Here is a 7094-nt window from a genome sequence, read left to right as displayed (position 1 = left end):
CCCAGATATTGCCGTCTTGAATGGAGTAACACTAAGATAGGAAACAGACAACACTCATTTCATAAGGGTGTAGCACTTTCGATAAACTGTCCATTCATTAGGTCTTTCTAGTTCCCCAAAGTGATTCCGATTTCTGTCCTTTTGAGGCCTGGTTCTTCATTTGCTTTCCCTTTGATTTTGTGATCTACTCTATTATCTTCCTATCAATGTATTCCATTTTTTAAAAAAAGGCTTAACATAGTTTGCCTCTGTTCCTTGTAATGAAGGGATCATTAACCAATCTAGTTATTTAAAAACTATGACTCAGCTTGGTGGAGCAGAGGGTGGCAAACTGAACTGCAGTGCTGGAAGCCATGGCCATCTGCAGTTCAGATCCCTGCATAGGCTTGAAAACATGCCGGCTGCCAAAGTTCCTAACAGGCCAGAGGGCCAGGGAAAGTGATTGCAGAGTGACCAGACCCTGTTGAGGGTGCTTTTCTTTCTCTCCTGAGCATGTGCTTTGTCTATATGAATACAATAAACTTAAAAGTTAAACTAGAATGAAAAACGTTTTAAAATTGGTGTCATTATTTTATCTATAGAGAGTCCCTGACTTATAAGGTTTGGACTTTACAGATTTTCAAATTTATGATGACATAAAAACGAGGCTTTGTGTTAGATTATTTTGCCCAATGTAAGTGTTCTGAGCACATATACGTGAGGCTAGGGTAAGCTATGGTAGTCAGCGGATCAAGTATAGTCAATGCATTTTCAACTTATAATATTTTCAATTTATGATGGATTTGTTGGAACATAACCCAATTATAAATGAAGGGGGGTTATATATGTGTGTATATATTTCACTTTTAAACAAATTGTAGGGTTTTTTTTCTTAACTGATGAAATCTGCTTCCCACTTCCTTTCTCAAACTCATTTTTGTTAGCTGAGCTACAGTTTTTTTATCTTTGTGCTATAGAACTGTGATGATCAGGTGGGCTTAGTTAATATAGGTAACCAGTTACCTTTTTTTTTTTTTTTGAGAGATTTTTGTTATAGGGCACGTGCACTCACTAGAGGGAGAAAGAAAGACAAAAAGCAAGAAATTACCCTCCCAGGGGTGATGACCACACCAAAATCCATTGTCTTCCATTATCCTCTTGGGATTTGGGGTATGCACACACACACACATGCCCAGCCTGAGTTTTAAGCTGCCATGTCCAGGACTCAAACCGCTGTCAGCTACATGGGAGTCCAGCTTCCTAACCATTATACCATCTGCTAGTCCCCATGCATTTTAATGACACACAAAAGGTTGTTCCCTTGTTCATGCTCCATTTCACATCAACTAGAGACTCTATCCACGTCTCTTTACTCAGGAATAGGATTTTCATGTTCACAGCAGATATTAGCCCTTAGATTTTGAGAGGAACAGCCAAGAGCATGGTGGCTAAGGCAGCTGGATTCCATATAGCCAATAGTGTGGTTTGATTCCTGGACCCAGCAGCTTGAAAAACACGCTGGGCATGTGAGCATGCTACCCGATACCATAAGAAAAATGAAGGAGAAGGGATTGTGGTGTGGCCATCTTCACTTGTGGCTGCTTTCTCACTTTTCTTTTCTCTCTGTCTCATCAGAAAATGCATGTGCCCTACAGCAAAAAATACACACACACACACACACACACACACACACACATACATACACACAAAAAGATTTTGAGAAAGGAAACTACAAATTCTTAAGAATTCTTAGGAATTCCTTAAATCATAAGTGACTCCATACATTTCATTGCACTCTCCATACATATTATTTAAAATGAGTGACCATAGTAATAAAAAATGAATAATTTTTTGTTACAGGGTTATATAAAAGCTTTAGAGATTTCTTTAAAAAGAAAGTTTCTTTTAAGTCTGATGATTATGTTAATAAGATCAAATAGTGATATTGTTTATATAACACTGACTATATTAAAAAACCACTGAATTGTATACTTTAAAAGATGAGTTTGATAGTACTTGAATTATGTTCTAATAAAGCTGCTATATAAAAATATAACAAATCAGAGTTTATTATTATTATGAACCAATATATTATGACAAGATTCATATACAATTTATATTCTAATAAATGTTTAATATGTTATGTAAATACATATTATATAGTATACATACTGACATGCAAAGTTTATAGGAATGTGTATTATGAAAAAACTATGCGCCTACTTGCATAGCTGGAGGGAGAAAGGAGGACATCACCATCTACCCACATATTGTGTGTTGCCTACCTGTATCACACAGACCATGTGTGACAACCTTGTGCTCTGGCTCAGACCCAGCCACATAAAGACCAGAGAGGTTGGGGTAAGCTAGGGAAGCATGGTTGTTGACTGCTAAGGTCAACTGAGGGAAGGGCCAACCACTGCCAGTCCTATAACCCACAGGTACCTGAGCTGTGATCACTGCCTACAAGCAACCCCCCCACAGATTGTGGAGTCATACAGGACCCTGGTGGAAGGAAGGAGAGATTTGGCAGGAACCTCTGGTTTGCATGGCTTCTGCTTGCAAAAGTAGAGACGAGCCAACTGCCTGAAGTCAGTCAGGTTCTATAGAAATTTCACTTTTACCTACCCTCCATGAAAGAGAAAAAGGACAGAAAATCCCTCTATCCTAAAAATCTCTAAAGACAAAAACAAACAGAGGGACACAGCAGCTAACTGATACCATAAACCAAATGGGCCTGACATTTAAAGAACATTCCATCCGGGTGCCAGCTGTTAGCATAATGGATATGTCGCTAAACTCCCATGTAGTCGACTGTGGTTTGAGTCCCGGACCCAGTGGCTTAAAGTCACGCCGGGCACGTGTGCATGCATGCCCAAGATCCCAAAAGGAGAATGGAGGAGAAGGGATTGCTGCGTGACCATCCCCCCCATGGGGTGATTTCTCGCTTTCTGTCTCTCTATTCTCTCTGTCTTTCTGGCGAGCTCATATGCCCTATTGCAAAAACCTCTCCAAAAAAAGAAAAAAGAAGAAAAGAACATTTCATCCAACAGCAACAAAATACACATTTTCTCATCTCCATATTAAACATTTTCAAAAGTTGACCACGTGATTAGTAGGACACAAAACAAGCCTCTACAAAGTTAGAAGTATAGAAACTGTATCTAGTATCTTCTCCAACCACAGTGGATTAAACTTGAAGTCAACAACAGAAAGGGCCTTTCCAAGTGCACCAAAACATAGAAACTAAGCAATCTACTCCTGAATGACTTCAGAACTACTGAAGAAATTAACACTGATATCAAAAGATGTATTGAAACCAAGGATACTGGAAATACAACTCTCCTTATTTTTTGGGACATAGTGAAAATAGTCAAGTCACAAAAGTGAAGTTTGTAGCAATTAGTGCTCAATAACTAACTAACTAAATAAAAGATAGCAAATAAGTAACCTAACAATCTATCTCAGGGGACTGAAAAGGCAACAAGAGCAGCCATAACAAAAACAAAAATATCCAAAGAAAAGAACTAACATGGGTTAAAGCTGGAGGTGGCTTGTAGCATGAAGTCCCGATAGCGATGCTGTATCTCTATCTCTTTCTTTCTCTCTCCTTGTCTCTCTCACTCACGGAATAAATAAATGTTTTAAACCATATTTAAATAAGTTTAAGAAATTATTTCTGAGTGCTAACACACATTAGTCTCTCAAAGTATATCTCAGAACTTTTAAGTCTCTAGTTACCCTTGAACTTTAATTCATCTAATTTCTTCAGTACTTTGAAATTTCAAAGATATGTTCCTCTCCAGTAACATTTATTTTAGAGGTTTTCTAATTTACTTTTATGTGTATATCCTATTTACATTTAATGTAATTCCCTACATTTCTTTTATATCATTTCTTCTCCATCATTGTCCCTATGGATTAATCAGCAATAATAACAAAAAAATTGTATTTATTATTTTCATTTATTATCTTGTTAGTTACATATTCAAATTATGCTATTAATTGTTCATTGCATACTCAAATTGTTAGACTATTCATTGTTAGTTTTACTTTTCTTTTCCTGGTTATTCTAGAGATTATAGTGTACATTTATCTCTTACAAGAATGTAATTCAAATTACCACTTTTTGCTACTTTACTGTACTTTACTATATTAGTAGGACTTTCTGAAGTTTTTGCTCATTTATCCTTTCTTTCTGCATTATTGTTCATTAGTATTTAACAGTACATTTTAAATACCATAAGATATTGTCATTTTTATTTTTAAGAACCTATGCTCATTTCTAATTATCCACATATTTATTCCTTCTGGTGTTCATCCATTCCCTCTGGCATTTCAATATATCTATCTGAGATCAGTGTTTTTATTTACATAAAGTTCTAGTTTTTGTTTAATTTGTTTTGTTAGTTTGAAAGAAATATTACATAAGCTATGTTTTTTCTTACTAAAAAAATTCAATTGTCATATGATTTTATCGTAAAGCTGAAAATCAGCTGTCAGTCTTATTGCTTCTTTGAAGGTAGAATGTCTTTTTTCCATTAGCTGTTTATATTTTTTCCTAATTTTTCTTTTTATAAGTTTTACTTCAGTGTGTCTAGATAGGTCTTTCTTTGTATTTATAATGAATTAGGGTTTGTTGCACTTTTTAATCTGTCAGTTCATACATTTTGTATCTCCATGAATTATATTTCTTCTCCTTTCTCATGTTTTAGTTCTTCTGTATCTTTAATTATAAGTATGTTAAGACTTTTAAGCATGTCCAACATGTTTCTTATGTTCATTTTCTTCTTAAAATTTGCTACAGGGCATGTGCACTTACCAGTGAGAGACAGAATAAAAGAGAGAGAGTGAGAAAGTACCGCCTAGGTAGAAAGCCATAGTACAATCCTTTCTCCTCCATTTTTCTCTCAGCATTATGGGCATGTACTCATAAATACCCAGCATACTTTTCAAGTCACTGGGTCTGAGACTCAGACCATGCAGTTTGCCATGTGGAATCCAACTGTTTAACCACTATGCCACCTGGCTGGTCCTCATTTTTTTTTTAATAAAAATTTTATTGGATAAAATCAATGAGTATGGGTCAAGCAGGTGTCATAGTGGCTAAGGTACTGGACTCCCACATGACCAATCATACTTTGAGTCCTGGACCTGGTGGCTTGAAAATCATACTGAGTACATGTGTGTATACATGCCAAAAATCCAGAGAGGAGAAAGAAAGAGAAGGAATTTCAGTGTGGCTATCCTCCTGGGGAATGATTTCTCACTTTCCCTCTCTCTGTCTCTGTCTTTCTCCAGTAAGTGCATCACCCTATGGCAAAAACAAAAAAATGCATTGTAAAATTCATCCTTTAAAACCTTGTGTTCAGTAAAATAGTAAGGAAAAATATTGCATGAGTCTCTCTTTCTTTGAAAACCTAGAGTAATTAAATTCATAGAGACGAAGTGGAATAGGAGCTGACAGTTTGAGGGAGTGAAGAGAAGGGATTATATCTATATCTATACACATATATAGATATAGATACATGAAATTGTCATATGTATTGTGTAAATTACATCCCATACTTGTATTTCATTTCATTGACAAATGTTTACCAAATACAGTATTCTAGGCCTAGTTCCAGAAGCATATACATAGAGAGAAAATGGCAAAATCTCAGCCTTTGATGAATTTACACTGCAATTTGCCTGATAAAACACATAACATGACACATAGTAAAAGCCCCATGTTTTTTCAACATGTTAAAAAGGAAATGATCTTAACATTGCTAGTCATAACATAAGCTGGTATAGCCACTTTGAAAAATAGTTTGGCAATATCTTTAAAAAGTAAACATAGAGGGGCCAGCAGGCAGAGTGGTGGTTAGGACACTGGACTCCCACATGGCCATCCACGGTTTGAGTCCTGGATCTGGTTCCTTGCTTTCTCACATTCCCTCTCTCTCTCTCTCTGTCTATAACTGGTGAATTAAAAATATAATAATGATAAATAAAATTAAATAAATAATTCTTTTTAAAAATGTCTCATATAAACAAAGACTTGCCATACAATCCAGAAAATACAATTCAGTGCCTTTATCCCAAGAAGTAAAATTTTATACTTGTACAGAAACACTACATGAATGTTTATAGCATTTTATCTGAAATAGCCAAAAATTATAATCAATAGATGATTGATTGCCCATCAATAGGTGAATAGTTAAAAAAAACTGTGACACATAAATACTATTAATATTTCTCAGCAATAAAAAAGAACTGATTTTTTAAAACTATTTTTTTAGTTCTATTTATTTATTATTTGATCAGAGAGGGACAGAGCAAGAGAGAGGAAAGTGAGAAAGCAAGCCACCAAGTCCAGGACTCAAACCGTGGCTGGCCATGTGGGTGTCCAGCGACATTAACCACCACACCACCTGCTGACCCCAAGAATTGATTTTTTAATGGGCACATAGTTTCAGTTTACAAGATGAAAAATGTTTCGGGAAAAGGATGGTGGCAATGGTTGTATAACATTGTGCATGTATTTAATGCCACTGAACTTCACAGGTAAAAATGAGCTAAAATGTAATTATTGTGTTTTGTATTATTTTTACAATTTTTTAAAAACTGTCCTTTCAAAGAGTGTTATTCATTGATATGTTAGTATTCTGAGTATAGCAGCCATCATTTTACACAGGTTCAGAAGAGCTCCATTCCCCCAAAAGATACTCTGAACCCATTAGCAATCTTTCTCCATTGTTGTCTCCCAGTAGGCCCTGGCAAACACTAGTCTGTTTTTAATTTCTATAAACTAATTTATCCTAAACATTTCAAATAAACGGCATCATATAATGTCATCTTTAGTAACCACTTTCACTTAGAGTAATCTTTTCAAGGTTTCTTTATGATGCAATGTGTAAATATTTCATTCTTTTCTATGGCTGAATAATATGCCATCGCATGGTTTTGCTATATTTTGTTTATCAGCTCATTAGTTAATAAACATTTGTGTTGTTTCCACCTTTTGGCTATTCTCAATAAAGCTGCTATTAATATTTGTGTATAAACTTAGTAGGAACATATGTTTTCAATTCTCATGGGTATGTAGCTAGAAATGGAGTTCCTAAGATTTA

This window comes from Tupaia chinensis, unplaced genomic scaffold, assembly GCF_000334495.1.
Source record: "Tupaia chinensis unplaced genomic scaffold, TupChi_1.0 Scaffold000028_1, whole genome shotgun sequence".
Classification (NCBI taxonomy): domain Eukaryota; kingdom Metazoa; phylum Chordata; class Mammalia; order Scandentia; family Tupaiidae; genus Tupaia; species Tupaia belangeri.
This window is presented reverse-complemented; position numbering follows the sequence as displayed.